Source organism: Lithobates pipiens, unplaced genomic scaffold (assembly GCF_037356315.1).
Source record: "Lithobates pipiens isolate NorthernLeopardFrog02 unplaced genomic scaffold, aLitPip1_a1.2 Scaffold_18, whole genome shotgun sequence".
Lineage (NCBI taxonomy): Eukaryota > Metazoa > Chordata > Amphibia > Anura > Ranidae > Lithobates > Lithobates pipiens.
In genome coordinates, this window is record NW_027507758.1 from 412,351,877 (window position 1) to 412,372,786 (window position 20,910).

At 40.1% G+C, this 20,910-nt stretch overlaps 1 protein-coding gene and 1 pseudogene across 1 annotated transcript in view; one reads left to right on the forward strand and one right to left on the reverse strand.

Annotated features, from left to right (window-relative positions):
• Positions 1 to 20,910, reverse strand: part of NLGN1 (neuroligin 1) — a 965,616-nt gene that overhangs the window by 728,629 nt on the left and 216,077 nt on the right. The window lies entirely within an intron of this gene.
• On the forward strand, positions 9,262 to 9,522 carry LOC143990184 (small nuclear ribonucleoprotein F pseudogene; annotated as a pseudogene).

Genomic DNA, 20,910 nt, shown 5'->3' on the forward strand with positions numbered 1-20,910 from the left:
GTGGGTGCCAGCAGATATCCATTGGCCGGCACCCGCTGACTGGCTTGTGATGTGTCTGATCACAGCACAGCTGGCAAGCCCCCTACCCAGAAATACAGAATCGCATATATATACATGATTCTGCACACAATGGTCACCCTGTAGCAGTAAATCTACAGGAGGCAGTCGTTAAGTGGTTAAAACAAGCTCTTACTGTCCTCTATAGCTGCATGTATTGTGTATTAATTAATCTGTAAAGATTACAACAAAGATTTTAGAGTTGGATTTCAGTCAGTTTTCAAGCATTTACCACACCTTTTTTTGTATTAGAGGGAAAAACAAGGAAGCACAGTTAATTTCTTTTACTTAAATGCAATAGCAAAATAACAATAATATACTCACAGGCTACGAAAGAAGAAATAAGCATGCCTGTAATAGCCTCAAGACATACTCTACAGGTGGTGTGGCCAGAGTTTGTACTTCTGGTGTTAATCCCCTGCCTTGCACTGACCTCACTGCTAAGCCGATAGCCCGGAGGAAGGAGATGCCAGCACTCACAGCATCTGCCGGGTAAACACACATGGCTTGTGGATGAACATACAGTGGCCATGGCACCTTATGGAGCATTTCCTGGAGAGGCATGGTGGTGAGTTGGCATATAAATAATGTGTTTCGGTCTCCCCTTTCTCAAAAGTAAATTCACTAAAGGTGATATAAAGGCCACGTGACTCATTTTTTGAAAATAACACATGAGATTATAAAAGAGTCAATTAATCAAAGTAAATAATTGAATGTGAGGTAAATACCACACATTTGTTACTAAAAAAGTTAATACGCAAAAAAAATGAGATAAATCGTTAATGTCAATTCACTAAAAAACACACACATTCGTATTTATTACCTGGTGTTTGCTGGTGGTATTTTACAAAAGTGAAAAATAACAACCAGAGGGACTCCGCACTGGCTAGGAAGTGAAAAGTATATAATGTATTAGTGTGAAACTGTTCTCCTCTGAGATCAGGAATGAAAATAATTGTAATATTTCATCAGTGGGAGTCCGTTTTGTAAATTAAAGCACTCTAGAATGTTTTGATAGTTTAACAATATAGCTGTTTGCCTTCTAGTGCAGTGTTAGCCTGTAAAAAAACAAAAATTGCAAAACAAATGCCAAAAATAATGCAAAATTTAAGTGCTAAATAATGCAAAACATAAAAATGTAATGCAATCATTAAATAACACTTTTTTTTGTGAATTGACTGCTTTTGAGATAAATACCACATGAGTTATTTAATATAAAAATTGCATGCACAATTTATCTCTTAGTAAATTGACCCCTATGTCTAGATGCCATTATGGGCACACTTCTTTATTGAAGCATGTGTTTGTATTATTGTCTTTGGTGATTGCATTTCAATAAAAAGTTCATTTTAATATTTTTTGCTCTTCCACGTTTTTGTTTTCCTTTTCATTTGAGGTTTCCAGTATTTCCTTGTAAATGGTTTGAGGGCAGCTTCAAAGGGCTAATACTGAATGAAGGCATCACATCAACTGAGATCCATTCATTGGGGCATCTAAACGCAATCAGTGTATTAAATATTTTTGCTGATATATATTTTTATATAAGGGGGCTAGAATGGTGTGAACATTGAAGACTAAAAACTCCACAGTACTTAAAGCTACAGAGGTCAGCAAAAGCTTGTTTTAAATCTATTTTATTGCTTGTACTGTATATGTTTTTGTATTGTCCATAGCCTGGACACAAGTGCAGTTTACATTTATAATGAATGAGCAAGGCAACAGGTTTTAATGTCGGTTTCTGCAACTGCTTATACATACTCATTTTCACTCCCCTGCTACTGTTTTCTTGGGAAGTGAACTGATATGGGGTAGTGAACTGCTATGGGGAAGCATACAATTGCCTGCTCCAGCACTGCCACACAGGAGTGGGGAAAGAGCCTTCAAGTACAAGGTACAATTTGTAACTTGGAGATTACATAAGCCTTCTTACTTTACTTACTTACTTGGATTGTCTACAATCAAGCATGGTGGTGGGAGTGTCATGGTCTGGGGCTGCATGAGTGCTGCCGGCACTGGGAAGCTACAGTTCATTGAGGGAACCATTAATGTCAACATGTACTGTGACATACTGAAGCAGAGCGTGATCCCCTCCTTTTGGAGACTGAGCGACAGGGCAGTATTTCAACATGATAACGATCCCAAACACACCTCCGAGGTGACCACTGCCTTGATAAAGAAGCTGAGGGTGAAGGTGATGGACTGGCAAAGCATGTCTCCAGACCTAAACCCTATTGAGCCTCTGTGGGGCATCCTCAAATGGAAGGTAGAGGAGTGCAAGGCTGCCAGCTCTGTGATGTCGTCATGGAGGAGTGGAAGAGGACTCCAGTGGCAACCTGTGAAGCTCTGGTGAACTCAATGCCCAAGAGGGTTAAGGCAGTGCTGGAAAAATAATGGTGGCCACACAAAATATTGACACTTTGGGCCCAATTTAGATATTTTTACTTAGGGATGTACTCACTTTTGTTGATAGCAGTTTAGACATTATTGGCTGTGTGTTGAGTTATTTTGAGGGGACAGCAAATTTACACTGTTATACAAGCTGTACACTCACTACTTTACATGGTAGCAAAGGGTAATTTCTTCAGTGTTGTCACATGAAAAGATATAATAAAATATTTACAAAAATGTGAGGGGTGCACTAACTTTTGTGAGATACTGTATCTATCAACCTATCTTTCTGTCTTGCTTTTTCAACATCTTACTTTTTAATTATTGCTATCCACGCATTCTACAAAACAACCAGTTATGCTATCTGGGCAATTTACTGTTCTACAAAAGCACATTCACGGATCAGTAATGCTACTTATTGAATAAAACTATTTTAATGTGCCAGGTTCTGCACAACTGTATAAAATGTTGTTTACTAAAAGTAATCATTAAATAGCTCTCAGCATCCCACTGAAGAACATTTAAATCATTTGTGTATTAGAAAGTCTTATTATATTGTATTCACAATTAACAGTGTGTATATTCTTCATTGTTTTTTGGGAAGATATGAAGAAATATAAAATATCCTAAATCAATATACAGTACATTAAATTGTATAACTATTATTGTATCAGCAATCAAAAAATGAAATTATTATTAACACTTGAGTTTTTTTTTTAATAAAACAAATTAGTAGCTGAACACGCATATGCCCAACCATAATAAACTCTCCCTGTATTTTGTCTAAGGCTGGATTCACACCTATGCATTTTTAGTGTTTTTTGCATTTTGCAGATTTGTACTACAGTCCATTTAACATGGTTTCCTATGGAACACTTTCTGCAGTGAAAATCTGCAAAATGCAAAAAGCACTAAAAATGCATAGGTGTGAATCAGGCTTTAGGCACACCTATGCAGGTTGCATATTTCAGGTGCATTTTGTGTTTTTCAATACACAGTTTTGATCCATTGAAGTCTATGGAACCAAAAACCAGAAAAAGCGCCTGGCCCTTTCCATAAAATGCACAGATCTGAACATGACCCATGGGAAACCATGTTAAATGGACTGTAGTGTGTTTCTGCAAAACTGAAAAGCACTAAAATATGCATAGGTGTGAACCAGGCCTTATATAAAAATTTTTTATGATTGTCAGCCCCATCTAGTAGCCATAACGTGTTATTTTCCTGGTTGAAGAATTTTCAAGAAAATACTGCACTATAGCTACTAGGTAAAGATGTTGATCAGAGAAAACCAAATCCATCATAAAAAATAGGGGGAAATTTGTTTTGGCTGGGCAATTGCTTGGGTCCTTCACTCAGGGATAGACCCCTTGGTGTAAAAAGTATTGGGCTGGCTATACAGAGTGAGATGTTGATTGGCAGATTCAAGCAACTTTGATACCATTAAAATTATATTATAGAATTCCATTTAGTGTAACCGAACACTTAAAAATTGGTTGTCATATTACTTTGTAAAACAGCACCACAACATTTTTTTTCTAAGGTAATTCATAGGCGCTTTCACACATGCGGCCCATTTTTCACCATCCATTTCCATCAACATCCACTTTTTGGAACGGAGCCCTATTTTTCTGATTGGACCAAAAAAACGGATGTAAACGGACAAAGGGTCAGTTTTTGCTTGAAAAAATGGGTCTGGTACTCAAGTTGTTAAAGACTCTAGCTGGCAGATGTAAAAAAAAAACTGATGTAAAAACAGATGAAAAACTGATGACAAACTGTTGCAAAGCAGATGTAAACCTTATCCATTTTTCTCTGAAAAAACGTGACTGAACTAATGAAACAAACAGTCCCCATGGATGAAAGGGGCCATATGCATTCTTTGAGATTGTTTAACAAACATAACTCAAAAACTCATCATTATTTGATAGCTTCACTATCTGTAGGCTACACAGCTTGGGCCAGGGTGAGTAAACCCTAATGAGCTGTAATATTATGCATTATATCACCTCACCACACCATTGCCTTTATTCCCTCTTTGAGTGGGTTGCCATTGCTTTTTGTTGCTCAAGACAAATGTCCTACAGAACCTTGTAAATCATTTTGTGGATCCAGTTGTGAGTATAGTTGGGTGAACAGTACGAGCACAAGTGAACATTGCCTGTTTGCCCACCGAGCACCCAACAATGCACTGCCCACTGCACAAGTCATGATGACTTTGCCCAATCATGGCTCAGTGCTCATACTCCCACCCCACACTAACAGGAGGAAACTTTTGCAGTGTGTTGCTGGAGTGGAGATGTTTGCTATTAGCGAGTTAATGTGTTTTTGTGACCCTGAATGTTGCATGTCAGTGTAGTGTTATTGTAGTCTAAGTATAGTGTGAGTATAGTGTAGCGTCAGTGTGGTGTGTCAGTGCAGTATTAGTATAGTGTGAGTATAGTGTAGTGTAGTATAGTGTAGTGTGAGTATAGTGTAGTGCAGTGTCAGTATAGTGTAAGTATAGTGTGTCAGCATAGTGTGAGTATAGTGTGGTGTCAGTGTAGTGTTAGTGTATTGCCGCGTTTAACATAACATTACATAACAATTAGTGCTGTATACAGTGCTGTATACAGTGCTGTATACCCCCTTTTCCTTTTTTTTCTTTGGTTGCTGCATTTTTTTTGTGTCCTGTGCCTGCCCCCCTTTTTAACCACTTTCAGACCGGACCAATTTGCTGGTCAAAGACCAGACCACTTTTTGCGATTCGGCACTGCGTCACTTTAACTGACAATTGTGCGGTCGTGCGACGTGGCTCCCAAACAAAATTGACGTCCTTTTTTTCCCACAAATAGAGCTTTCTTTTGGTGGTATTTGATCACCCCTGCGGTTTTTATTTTTTGCGCTATAAACAAAAATAGAGCGACAATTTTGAAAAAAACGCATTATTTTTTACTTTTTGTTATAATAAATATCCCCCAAAAATATATAAAAAAACATTTTTTTCCCTCAATTTAGGCCGATACGTATTCTTCTACATATTTTTGGTAAAAAAAATCGCAATAAGCGATTATTGATTGGTTTGCGCAAAAGTTATAGCGTTTACAAAATAGGGATAGTTTTATAGCATTTTTATTAATAATTTTTTATTCTTTTTTTTTACTAGTAATGGCGGCGATCTGCGATTTTTATTGTGACTGCGACATTGTCGGGGACCCATCGGACATTTTTGACACATTTTTGGGACCATTGTCATTTATACAGTAATCACTGCTATATAAATGCAGTGATTCCTGTGTAAATGACACTGGCAGTGAAAGGGTTAACCTGTGGGTGGCAGTGTAGGGGTTAAGTGTTCCTAGGGGTGTGTTACTAACTGTGGGGGGGTTGGGCTTTCATTTAGTGTACACTGATCTCTGCTCCAATCACATGGAGCAGAGATCAGCGTCACTAGTTGCTAGGCAGAATGGGAAAATGTTGTTTATACAGCATTTCCTCCATTCGGCCGCTCCGTGAGACGATCGCGGGGATGCCCGCGGCGATCGAGTCCGGGGGTCCCGCGACCGGACTCACGGGGGTCCCGACCAGCGCGGGAGCGCGCCGCCGGCGGCGCGCTCCCGATGGCACGGCGGCAACGAATATTGGACGTACATGTACGCCAATATGCCTGCCCGTGCCATTCTGTCGACGTACATCGTCGTGCGCTGGTCGGGAAGTGGTTAAATTGTTAGCCGGAGTTCTTCTGACTGTGATTCTGTTGTTACCTCTTTTTACATTCTTTTTAAATAGTTTTTACATTTCTGTCAGTGGCAGTCCTCAATTTAATCACTTCATTCTGATGTTGGTTCTGAGGTTGAGGAAGGATGTAACATGAATCTACAGAGAGGGGAGAACACTGATAAACAACAAATTGACAGTCATGTTCCCCCAGCTGCAGCGTATTACCAAGTTGGCTCCAGTGATGATGAGGATGGGGGGATGATGAGGTCAGACATGACTTGGGTGCTAGATAGAGCATAGGAGAAAAGTGAGGGGGAGGCACAACCCCATCGAGGCAGGATGTCCTCCAGAAGCAACCATCGTGGAACAGTAGAGAGCAGCCACCGTATTCCATCATATTGTGGACCTGTTAACTCCTGGCCCACTTTTTTTAACATGTGCAATCTCTGCTGCAAGCAGATCAAGCATGGCAAAAACACCAGCCATTTGAGTACCACATGCTTGCAATGGCATTTAACCTCCCACCACTCAGCCCATTGGCAAGAGCACCTGAAAGTCACACAAAAGGAACACAATTCTCCTCCTCACTCATCTTTCATATCTACCCCGCTATATCTCATGACCTCTAAGTAGCCTCCACTGACAGGGATGATGGCATAACAAAGGGTGTCACAGGTCCTTGTAACACATCTGCCAGCAGCACACCACCAGCTGGAGAGTATAGAAGGCAAAAATCGCTGTCTTTACAACTCCTGCCTTTCCATTCTGCCCCCTTCTGTGAATTTGAAGAATGTGCTGTACCACAATGGCAGGTTCCCTGTCACTATTTATTTGCCACTCCAGCTCTAAACCATGGCATCATTGAGGGAGGCAGCCAGCAGCAAGGTCCACCTTACTGCTGACACGTGATACAGCAAGCAGGGTCAGGGACAAGAGATTTTGTTCACAGCAACAAAACTCTTCGTAACTCTGCTTGCATCTAGGAAGGATGCAGGACAGGGCTCAGTGCTGCAACTTGTTTTGTCACCATGTCTCCATACAGCCGGTGGTGATGATGCAAGATCTGTCAGCATCACCCTCTCCTCCTCCCCCTATGCATTCAAGGGACTATATGAGTCAGGCTAAAATATGTCATGCAGTACTTCAGCTGGTCTGTCTAGGGGACAGGAACCACACTGGAAAAAAGAGATTCTTTCAGCTCTGCAGGGGCAGACCCAGAGAATTTTCATGCCACAGAAGCTTGAATGGAATGGTGGTGTGCAATATTCCTTCTGTCCACCTTTCAACAGGGAACATTGACACATGCCTGACACATGTCCTCAATTTGGTGGTGCAGCATTTCTTAAACAGGTATCCAAGTTTGCAAGATCTTCTAAGGCAGACTAGAAGTGTCTGTAGCCATTTCAATAAGTCATACACAGCCAGTATCGGTTGGCTGAAATTTGTGACATGCCCACCATGTAAACTCAACTTTGGCAATGCTGCAGTGGCTGCACATGTAGCAGAGGGCTATCAATGGGGACCTGTGTGAGTATGGCACAAGGACAGGCTTAGGGGAGCTCAACCTATTTTTCCCCACACCAATGGCTGCTGATATAGGATGCATGCATTGTACTGTCACCATTTGAGGAAGCAACAAGTATAGTGAGCTGTGACAATACATGCATCAGTGACACTATCCCTCTTGAATTCCGGTTGGAGCATACGCTATGTAACATTATAGACAGGACATTATAGACTGGGCACTCGAGGCAGAACAGCAGTAGGAAGAGGCCTGCTTTATGCAGACAGCATTCTTGCGATGTCACAGGAGACACACACAAGAGGAGGGGGAGGAGGAGGATTATGGCAATTTTGGAGGCATTGAAGCAGAGGAATACATTTTTCAAACTTTAAGAGAAGGTTTTCAGTCCCCAGAAACCTTGGGAGTAGTAGGTGGGTGGATCCAGTTCCAGATTGTGTAATCCTCAGTGACCCCGAGAACCCTGCTACTCATGCCTCTGCAAACTTGCGGTACATGAGCTCCCTTTTTCTTTAAAATCTGCGAAAGGACCCAAGAATTCATAACATCAATGAGAAGGTTAATAATTGGTTGACCACTGTTACACAGGGAAAGTCTCAGAACTCATCCTGCCCTTGCAGAGGGAGCACAGGATGCAGTATCTTGAGGACACCTTAAAAAAAGGAGTTTATAGAACACCTTTCCAGACTCTTGTAGGTTACAGTCTCATGGAAAAGGTAGTTTTGAGGCTTCTGTTGGTGAAAGGAGGAGCAGAGTAAAAAGTGAGGAGTGAGGCATTTGGAAAAAAATGTAGTGCTCGGCGCCCAGGGTACTGTCAGCTTCCATATCCTATCAGCAGCGTCTGCATCATATGGTGTAAGATTATCTAGGTGCGAAAACAGACATGGAGAGCATTCCAGTACAGGTTCCCCTGGGTTACTGGGTCATGAAAATAGACCACTGGCCAGAACTTGACCAGTATGCAATTGAGATTCTGGACTGCCCTGCATCCAGCATTCTTTCTGAATGTGCATTCAGTGCTGCCAGAGGTTTTGTGACATATAAAAGAGCGTGTCTGTCCACAGACTTTGTTGAACAGCTGACATTTGTAAAAATGAATCAGTCCTGGATTAGCAGAAGCTATCAAGCCCCTGATGCCAGTGTCGCTGATTAAATGTTTTTTGGATCTGGAATCTCTGCAAGACTGTCTAGGCTACCCAGCTTTGTGGGTGTTGATTTTATCGTCAAGTCATTTTTTGGTATAGGTTTCATGTGCACAATTAACACCCAGAGACCATTTTTCCTCACCTGTTTGACAGGTGCATATAATATACATTTTTTGAAGCAAGACCAATTCTTGCTTTCATCAAAAGTACCTTTATAGGGTTATGGTGTGAAGACACCACCAACACCCAAAAAACTATTTTCCTGCACCTGTTTGACAGGTGCATATCATTTCCATTTCTTACAGAAGGGGCAATTATTTCTTTTTCTTTCATCAAGAGTACCGCTAGCCATTTCCTGCTCTCTACGGAGGTGTGCTCTCCAAGCATTCTGCAGGGAAATTTTTTCTTCTTTTCACTGGTCTATTGATCAGTGGCAGCTTCAGCGGCAGAATGAGTTTGCCACTAAACCCAAAACCATTCCTTAATGGCCTTACTGGTAATCTAGTAATGGTGAAACTGAAGTAAGGTATGGAATACAAGGGATACCTGGTCTCTGTGGATGACTACATGAACATTCAGCTCACCAATACAGAAGAGTATATTAATGGGGCATTGTCTGGACATCTTGGAGAAGTTCTAATAAGGTGTAATAATGTTTTGTATGTACGTGGAGTAGAGGAGGAGCACGAAGATGGCGAAATGAGAGAATGAAGCAATTTCCATATTTGTTTTGTAAATTTATTTTGAAACTTATTTTTTGAGGTTATTGTTGGACATGTTTTTGTATGTTTTGTTAAGAAAAATAAACAGATTTTTTTAAGAGTACCTCTATAGGGTTACAGTGTTTAGGCACCACCAACACCCAAAGCACAATTTTTCCACACCTGTTATTTCTATCCAACGTCTGTGAAAGAGACACCAAGCTTGGCTTGTTAATCTTGGTCTGAATGTACTATAATTTGGCTTCTTCACATAAGGCTGGCTCACTGTGGTGCAAAACTTTATTATTTCCATCCAATGTCTGCCTAAGAGACACCAGGATTTATCCAAAAAATCTCTAATCTTTCAAGTTTCAAGTGCACTAAAATGTGGCCTCATTATACAGACTGGCTCCCCAAGCTGTTGTTTACAAAATAAAGAAAGCTTGCAGGGTAGATCAATTTAAATGTCATTTTTTTCTTTACATACGTTAGTTTTGCTGCAACAGATTCTATACACGGTACAGATGCACCACTTTACAGGCAGACTAAAGCCCCATACACACTATCAGATTTTCTGCTGATTTGTGTCTTCATATTTACCAAAACCACATAGTGCAAGGGCCTGCCTGATTGCATACAAATTGAAACTCCTAAGGTTTCACCTCATATTATATGGTTTTGTTAAATCTGAAGACAAAAATCTGCAGAAAATCTGATAGTATGTATAGGGCTTAAGGTGACCCCAGGCACTATATTTAAAGGAAATTTTCATTTTTATTGTTTCACTTTAAGCATCATTAAAATCATTGCTCCTTTAAAAAATCTCTTTTTAAGAAAAATGTTTTCATTGATACATGCCCCCCCCCAGTGCCTGGACACCCACACCCTTTTTATGGCCAACTTGAATATAAACCTTCAAAATGGGCACATTGTTTTTTCAAGTTTGAGTCCCATAGACTTTAGGCAAAAAGGAAAGATACCGTGGTAAAGAACACACTGTCAAAAGGTAGGCAACATTAACCAAGTATTACACATTACATATGAAAAACATGTCATTTAAAACCAGGATTGTTACCCAGTATGCTGAAAATAATCTAAGTAGATAAATTAGCATAGGGTGTGGGTATTGCAATAGCCAGTTGTGGATGATTAGTACACAAATTAGACACAGGTACATGCAATGAAAAGTGAGGGTACATTCTTTACCACTGCAATACCATCAATGTAACATCAATGGGGGAGCCTAAACCAGACTATAAAAGTGGGGTATTCCAATAGGGTGATGGGCCATGTATTGCAGATAAGACGTTTTCCCTAGTCATTGAAAATACATTTTAGGCATTCAAAGAGTCCTGTCGTTGTCAAATGTACTAAACGTTATTGCACAACCGGCTTATAGTGGATAAGGATGGTAAAACTGTTAATGAGTTAGTAGATGAGTATTATAGATAGAGATATATATGTGTCTGTATTCCACAGAATCAATTTACAAAAATATCTCTCTGTCCAGTTAAACAATTTTCCCACTTGCAAAATAACAATGATTTTCAGTATACCTATGATGAAACAAGTAATGGCAGCAGAAGATAAAGGAAGGTTTCAGCAATTCAGAGTGAGAATCGTGGCATGAATTCTACCACTAATGTACTACTCACTGCTTCACCTTCCACGGGTATTCAACTTGTCCGTACTTCCAATGTTCATTTCAGTTAGCCATGGACTAAAATGATAGATGGTCAAATTCCTGTGGCTGCTCATGACACTGCTGTTCATGGCACTAATCAATCATTTCTAATGTTGGAAGTTAATATCATGTGGCACTTCCGCAAAACCTTTTTTAATTAATAAACCTTTTGTAACTACACTGCTTGGTTAATATTACCTAACTTTTTAACAGTGTTTTCTTTACCACTGTCTTTCTCCTTTTTTGCCTAATTTATTTATAGCTCTATTTAAAGCCTAACCACACCCCACAGGTGAGTCAGTGAGTTATAAACACCTCACTCCTCGGTGCATACCGTCTCTTTTCCCATAAACTTTAATAGGATTCCCAGTTCAGGTCCGAACATTTGTGATGTTTAAGAGTTCTGGCGCGAACCGAACCAAAGGATTTTCGTACCATTCCTTTAGCGGCCACCAGAGGGCACGCGCATAGGGGACTGATGCACATGGCAGGTCATGCGCAAGCGGGTGCACAAGTGCTAGCACAGGAATTTGTGTGTGTAAACGCACGAATCCCTGTGCTGTCAGGTAAGAGGAGACATATTGTTTGTTCCTACTAAGTAGGAACAAATGATATGTCTCCTCTCCTAGTCAATCCTATCCTCCCACAGTTAGAACACACTGTGGGAACACACAACCCCTTGATCGCCCCCTAGTGTTAACCCCTCCCCTGCCAGTGACATGTATACAGTAATAAGTGCATTTTTATAGCACTGGTCCCAAAAAAGTGTCAAAAGTCTCCGATCTGTCCATCGCATCATCGCAGTACTTCTAAAAATTGCAGATCACCACCATTACTAGTAAAAAAATAAAAATGGCATAAATCTTTCCCATAGTTTGTAGACACTATAACATTTGGGAAAACCAATCAATATATTCTTATTGTGATTTTTTTTTTACCAAAAATATGTAGAAGAATATATATTGACCTAAACCGTTGAAGAAATGTGTTTTTTTTTTAAAATTGGGGATGTTTATTATAGCAAAAAGTAAAAACTTGTTTTTTTTCAAAATTAACGCTCTTTTTTATTTATAGCCCAAAAAATAAAAACCACAGAGGTGATCAAGTACCACCAAAATAAAGCTCTATTTGTGGGGAAAAAAAGACGCAAATTTTGTTTGGGTACAGTGTCGAATGACTGCGCAAATGTCAGTTAAAGCGACACATGGCCAAATTGTGAAAGGTGCTCTGGTCAGGAAGGGGGTAACATCTTCTGGGGCTGAAGTGGTTAAAAGTTAAACCTACCTGACTAGCTCAGGTGAGAGAATAGTCTTGCGCTACTCGTTTTATATGCTTATATATAATTTCAGGTTATAGCTTGCTGTGTATAGTTTTTTTTTATTGTTATTTCCATGGCCATACTTTTAGCCCTTGTACACATGGTTGGACATTTCCGACGGAAAATGTCCGATCGGACCGTGTTGTCGGATAATCTGACCGTGTGTGGGCTCCATCAGACTGTTTCCGTCGGAATATCCGACCAACAAAGTTTTAGAGCTGGGCTATAAAATTTTCCGACAACATGGTCCGATCGGACTTTATCCGATCGTTAGTAGAGAATTCCGATCGGACAAAGTTGCTCAGATCAAATTAGAAGACCAAAGCTATTGGCTACTAGCCTGGACGTAGTCCTGTCATAATGAAATAACGTCATCACGTTCTGAACGAACGGATTTTCCGACAACTTTGTCCGACCATGTGTATGCAACACCAGTTCCGTCGGATTTTGTTGTCGGAATGTCCGACCGTGTGTTCAAGGGCTTAATGTTTATTTATGCCTATACAAGTTACATTTGCCTGTAACCATGTGTTTCACTGCTGGAGTTTTAAAAAAATAATAAAAAAAATAATAATAATAAAAATAAACAGAACTCTAATGCACCTATTTGGCCATTTGAAATATTTAAAGGAACACAATGAATATTAAATCATTTTAGGATTCTTTTTACCATTATGTTCATTTCTGTAGAGATCAGTCTAGCAGGATGTAAATGGGTTTCCTCTAACAGTGTTTTTTGTAAAAGATAGGTATGAAAAGTACAAAAAATTAGTGATATGAGATCCAAGTTAGATCCCTTGCCTGTATTCTTCTGTTTCTTTATGCTAACTTGGTGTAGTAAATCACTTGTCAATTGTCACTAGTCTGGTGATGAAAAGTTAAAAAGTCAATCCTAATTAAAGACAAAACATGTTTGCTGTATAGGGTCTATTTCAATATTAAACAATGTAGATGACTAATGCCGCGTACACATGAGCGGAATGTCTGACAAAAAGTTTGATGGGAGCTTTTTATCATATATACCGATTGTGTGTATCCCCCATCAGACTTTTACGTAAAAAATTCAGGAAAACTGCTCATCTGTATGCTGTTCCGATGGACCAAAAGCAACGCATGCTCCGAAGCAAGTACGAAACAGAAGCTATTGGCTACTGGCTATTGAACTTCCTTTTTCTAGTCCCGTTGTATGTCAACACTTTCTTGACAGTCGGACTTTGGTGTGATCGTGTGTACGCAAGATAGTTTCAGTGGAATTCTGTCGGAAAAACCTTCAGAGTTTATTCCGAAGGGAAAACTAGTCGTGTGTACAGGGCATACAAATGCAAATAAAATCTGATTTTTACATTCATTTGCTACTTTTGATGAGCCACATACAAATACTTTAGTCTTTTATATGAAATATAAATGAAGTTGTTAAGGCAGTCACAAATCTCTGCAATGGATATTTTCCTTTTGTATCTTCCAGAATCTATGCACAAATACAGTGGACGGGAGCTGTAGTTAAAGCTATTAGTAGCATGTATCTTTGATTTTGAAACAAAAATCAAAGCACCCAAAACATTGGTACCTTTAATACCCAGTACTTATTTTAGTTGCCATCACTGAATTTGAATATGTATATTTTGGGCTCTTTCTACATTTGCTAGCTGAATATGTAACAAACCCAGAAACATTTAAGGCTTTAAGGGTTAGGTAATCAAATAAGATCACTAGCTTTCCCAGCCAAGACTACATCCAAAACACAATGAAAGCACAGGTAGGCATTGTCATATAGCAAGGAAAGAAAGAAAAGGGCATGTGGCCTAGTGCATTATCCTTGGTAAAACGGTTTATTAAAAAGCAGAAGTAAGAGAAGTACTCACATTTGGTATCTGGAATAACATTACACCATTCCTCTAAAAGGTCATACAACAGTACCCATATCTCATGGGATAGTAAGGTGGAGTAATCGGCTGACATGTTTCAAGGATTTTTCCTCTTCCTCAGAGCCTTATGGAACTGAGTCTGGTCTGCATATTGTAGTCGACTGGATAGATTGTATAGCCTTGGGAGAATAGTCCTCCTGGGCTGATGGAATAGTCTTTACTCTTCACAGCACACCAATAAATGGTGATAATATGACCCTTCTACCAGATCCTAACCCATTGATAGACATCCAGGTGTGGGCTGAACTGAACATGCAGTGTCTCTGGGTCCACTGGGTGGATGTTGTGCGGAATGTACAGGGATGTTCAAGTGTTCATCTGGTAGAAGGGCCATTTTGTTTATTGGTGTGCAGTGATGAGTAAAGACTATTCCATCAGCGAAGGAGGACAATTCCCCCGAAGGCTATACCATCCATCCAGTCCACTACATATAAATATGCAGACCGGACTCGGTTCCATAGGGTTTTGAGGAAGAGGAAAAATCCTTGAAAAACATCAGCCGATTACTCCACCTTACTATACCATGAAATATGGGTACTGTTTTATGAACTTTTAGAGGAATGATGTGATGTTATTCCAGGTACCAAATGTGAGTACTCCACTTACTTCTGCTTTTTAATAAAATGTTTTACCAAGGATAATGCACTAGGCCACGCACCTTTTTCTTTCTTTCCTTGCTTTAGTACTTTGGACTCCCCTTATTTGGCTAAGGCAGCGGGGTGTGCAGAATCCATCCATCCATTAGCACCATAACGGAGGCACAAACATTTTTACTTAGGCCCTCTGCACAGCACAGGAGAGATTTTCTGTTGATGTTAGGCATTGTCATATGGCTTACTTGTTGTTGAATTATTGTTTTGCCTGTAATTCCTCTTTTAACTATAAAAGATTTTTTGAGAGCGACAGGATACTTTGAGTCTTGAGTTTTGTTTCTTGCTCCTGCATCTTTCATGTACAATATTTTGAAACGAAGAAGGTTTGTAAATGCATTTCATGCAGATGCAGGAGCTGGCAGGAGATCCTGGAATCGGTTGTATCATGTTGGTGAAAGTTTCAGGGCAGAGAAAAAAAGAGAATGAATACAGGGGGTCCCTGGGTTAACAACAAGATAGGGACTGTAGGTTTGTTCCTAAGTTGAATCTGTTTGTAAGTCGTAACAGGTACATTTTTTAAGTGTAGCTCCAGCCAAAAAGATTTATTTTTAAGCTTTTTGGATAACATAGGGAAGGGTTATCACCCCTGTAACATTTGTTTAGCTGTCTGTGCCCCATAACAGAAGATTTCACCTCACTTTCTGTCCCAATGATAATTGGATTTTGAAAATTTTGGGCTGTTGGGGAAACAAGGATTGGTGATAAAGCATCAGTGGAGACACCTTTTTCCCATATTAACACTTACAGGAGAGGATTTCCCTTCCTAAGCCGCGTACACACGGGCAGACTGTCTGGCCAACTAAGTCCGTCAGACAATCCGACAGACAGTCCGTCCTACTTTTGAATGAACGGACTTGACCACACACGGTGAACAGACAGTCCGCTGAAAGCTTGCGCGATGACGTGTACAGCACGTACGACGGGACTAGAAATACGACGTCCAATACACTGCAATGCAACCTTCGGCCGTGTAAATCCTTTATGAGCATGCGCCATACTTAGTCCGTCCAACTTGCCTACTCACGAGCGGACTGTCCGCTGAAACCAAAGTTGGACGGACTGTATTACGGAAATTCCGAAAGACTTAGTCCACCAGACTGTCCGCTGAAAAAGTCCGCTGAAGCCCACACACGAGCGGACTGTCCGCTGAAATGTGTTTCAGCGGACTAAGTTGGACAGACAGTCCGCCCGTTTGTACGCGGCCCTAGAGGTAGATTTCATCTCACTTCCTGTTATCTCCCTCCGTTTGTAAGTAGGAGTTGTTTGTAAGTCGGATGTTTGTAAGTAGGGGACCCCCTGTATATTAAAATAACATATCTTTGCTCTAAGTGTATCCCCAAATAGCAGGTTAAGTTAGATTTGACTGAAATTGGAACAAAAAGATGTTTTAGCAGTCACTAGGGTTTAGAATGGAAAGACCTTTAAAGAGGAAGTAAAGGCAATTTTTTTTTTTAAACTCACCCTGTAAGGCAAAGGCATAATGAGCTAGTATGTATAGCGTACTAGCTCGTTATGAATAACTTACCTGAGAACGAAGCCCCCGAAGCGGTCCTCCGTCTTCCTCTTCGCTGCTGCCATATATCCCAGAGCGACTTCCGGGTCTCGCGGCTCCAGCGCTGTGATTTGCCGGAGCCGCGATGACGTCACTCCCGCACATGCGCACGGGAGCCAACACTCGCGGCATATTGCCGCAATATGCGGCCTTCCCAGTGCGCCTGTGCGCTGCTGTCTACGGCGCATGGCCCGTAGACAGCAGTGGCTGTCTTCGGGTAAATATCTCCTAAACCGTATAGGTTTAGGAGATATTTCTTGGACCTACAGGTAAGCCTTAATCTAGGCTTACCTGTAGGTCAAAGTTGGTTGTAAGTGTTTACAACCACTTTCAGTCTGACAGCTTGGTAGAAGAATTTTGAGATGGGAGCAGGTAAGCAGGTTTACGGAAGATGCTGTAGTGTGGTCAGGCTTCCCACCTGTGATCATCTTTCCCACTGATTGTTATAACATGGCTAAAATAAAGTATTTTTTTTTTAAATAAGGACAGACTATTACAGGGCTTTAGTGAGGTGGCCAGACATCAAGATTTTCTGGATCATTAACATAAGGTTATGGAGAAGAGAAGCAATGCGTGCAGCTACTGTGAGAGCTAGGAATTAAGCAAGCAGGGCTCAGCTGCATGATGGGGCCAGACCAGGCCAGAGATATGGGATGGGGACTCTTGAGCCAGGTGCATGAAGTACTCTACTAAGTCTGAAAAGGCTCAGGTGAGGGCATTGTCAATTACAGTACAGTGGGTGAGGTGCCATGATCGGCAGCAGGGCTTTGTTGTGTTCAGTGTCTGAAATTTAGTAAATAAACCTGTGTCCACCAGATTTTGATTTTATTCCAATTGAATTCCAAATTTGGTGCTACAACTTCAGGATAGAGGTGGAATGGACAATCCAGATCTTAAATACACTTACATACCTCTACCCCACACTCCATCCACACCTAGCAGGTTAAGATGGACTTTACTTAAATTGCATTGAAAAGATCAGTATACTAAAACTCATTACAGCAATGTGGCCAGCACAGTGGCTAAATGCTAAGAGGTTAGCAGTTCCCCCTGGCAGCACTAGGGCCATCAGTTTGAATCCCAACCATAGCACTACCTGCCTGGAGTTTGCATGTTCTCCCTGTGTCTGCATTGGTTTCTTCTTGATACTACAGTTTCCTCCCACACTCCAAAGATATGGTGGTAGGTTAATTGGCTCTTGTCTAAATTGGTCCTAGTATGTGTGAGGATGTGAGTTAGGGATCTTAAATTGTAAGCTCCTTCAGAATAGGGACTGATATGAATGTACAATATACAGTACTATATATGTGTAAAGTGCTGCGTAAATTGATGGTACTATATAAGTACCTGTAATAAAAAAATAAAAAAATAATGAAATCAATTAATTTGCTTAGCATGGGGCTTTGCATATAATTGATCCCACCCTACAATTTTTCTTTACCTGGACACAACTAAGGGTGGAATGCAATATTGCAGAAACTGCAGCAATCTCACAATCTTGGGTAACAGACTTTACAACTAAATCAATTCTCTGCCCATAAGGCAGGTGGCAGTCTGCACTCATCCAGTCATAACTAGGAATATACAGTATCTAGCATTAGTGAGACAGCAGGCCATAGGTTGCCAATGCGGTTGGTGCTCCATAGTCCCAAATATGTCATTCTGGCTATGTACATGCACTTGCAGAATGGATTCAGTTCATTTTAGTGGGATTCCTAATTAATTTCATAGGCCTAAGGCAGCCTACACCATTAATACTGTACTGACCATGATAACTAACATAAATATTTAAATAAATGCATTTTTCCCTTGAAAATCCTTTGTGAATGAGTCATTACCAATCTTTTACTTCAGAGTGTTACTTAGATTAGTGTGTTTCAACCAACTGGTCAGATCATTATGATCATACTGGGATTTAGGAAGTTCTTTGTTATTCATTTTTAGACAACTTCATTCTCAGTGGTGGGTCTCAAATGGAACACACAAGAATGCCCTAATGAGAGTAGGTAGACAATAGCCAAGTTTCTAAAATCTGTTGATGTCACTCTATGGATGACAGATTATAGGCACAAGAATGGGGAAATAACTAAAACGGTCTGAATCCAGACAATGAATTTTAGAGAAATAACTAAGATTTAAGAACTGGCACAAGTACAAGCATTTCTGCCAGGAAATCTATGTTAAACCTGCAACCTTTCATTCAAGTGTTTAATGGATAGCTAGCAGAGCTCGACGTGAACACTTGCTTGGCTGTTTTATTGCACAGGGAGATCACAAAATCTTATAGAGAGGTATTATGAAATTTATGGAGCAACAAGGCTCAGAATTCCACTTCATAATAAAAGGGGAAATCTCACTGGTTGTAAACCATTAATGATTAGGTACATAGTCATTTAGATACAATAGCCACACATCATGTGTGTTTAGATGCTGCATTCACATACTAAACGACAGGAAATAAATTGCATTGCTTTCTACTTTTTGGCAATGAAAGACTTAAAGGCAGGCTCTGAATTCACTGAGGTCAGTGAATGGAAAAAGAAGAAGACAGATGACTGTGGTTCAGTGCTAAACACATGTCACTTTCTGTCCTGATTGAGTCACAAGTGACCTAAACTAAAGCAGACGTGACTAAACCCTCAATGAGCGCATGATACATTCTGTTTAACCTTTCTGCAGTGACTGATAATATTCCATTATTCGTGAGTTGGGAAAAACTGCTGATTATTTTTTGCTTGAATGGTACAGATAACAACAGCAGGATTCTGATCGAGTTGAGCTACATTGCTTATAAAAGAAGAAATTACTCAAACTCCTTTATAAAGCCCCACTTCTTTTTCAGTTTGAACAGGACTATAATGTATTTTTCACCTTCACTTATTTTATCTTTCATGGTAAACAAAACCTAAACTTATAGTTCATTTAAAAAGTTACAACTTCTTATTTTGAGCATATTTCCATCTGAGCTTAATAGATGTCTCTACATAAAGATCTCCTAATGGTTTCTTTGGGAGTAGAAACTGCATGGCAGTAAGCAAACTATGAACTGGGTTTTATCAGATCAATAAATATCTCAAGAGCCTGCATATACAAAAGAAAATTAAGGTCATGATCTTTTGGTCTAAAATTAAGGTCATAATTTTTAGTCCAAATTTTTGGCTGAATTAGAACCTGAAACTGACCAGAAGATGCACAGGACTCGGCTGTGTGAACCAGCTCCATTGAGAGCTGGTCACAGTCTCCTGACATGCAAATTGGATGCGAGGAAACCCAGCCAAATTAAATAAAGTAACCAATAACCTTTTTGGATGCCAGTGCACCACAGTGGCCCATTTTTTGACACAGGGCACCACAATTCATAACAGTGTATTACCATGCACTGTGGTGCACTGCTATTCAGGTGCGTCAGATGGGCAAGGCTTTAGTACATTGGCGTGCATACAAAATAAAAGACACCACATCTTACTAATGCAGTAAGGATTCATTGCTTTGCATGGGGTAACCGTATGTTACCATAATGCATAGGTGTGAATGGGCATAAGTTCTGTCATGGCAGGAGTTACTTGGGACTTTGCTGTTACTTGTAACATTTTTTGAGACTCAGTTGCACCACTCTACAAAATTCTTATTATGATTGATGTCCAGAAATCTCCTGACTGGTCACCTCACATACAGGATATTTTTCATTTTAGGATCTTTCACCAGGTTGTGGGTGGCTCTTAATGATCCATCACGTCAGCACGACTCTTTGACTCATTATTGTAAGCGCATAGTGCCGCGGTGACACCCTGCACTCATAATATGTCCTCTGTCTTCTTTGTTTAATGATGCTGGATGTCATTTTATCTGGGAGACTGAGGACATCTACAGGTGGAAAGGAATTGCTGCAAAGGACAGCACCAGAGTGGAGGTTAATATTGCAGCCAGGGTCTTTATTTTAAACCTCTTCTGCAGGTTTGGAAAATATTATAGTAGACAAAAACTCTGCTTTCCATCTAATAGTATAAAATTAAATAAAATTAATTAAGATTAGAAAAAAATGAGCCTATTAAACCAGGGTTTTAAAACATACCCTTGACTCTTTTGTAGCCACTCAAAACACACCTATGTTATCTCATAATGCTCCATTTACAGTTTAGTTTGCAGCAGTCCAGTCAGTTACAAGAATATTTCTGATTAGTTGCTTTCTGTACATAACATGTACTCTTTGCACTGCCCTAAATGATATATTTGTTGTAAAGTTTGGTAAATTGAGTAGGTAAAAGA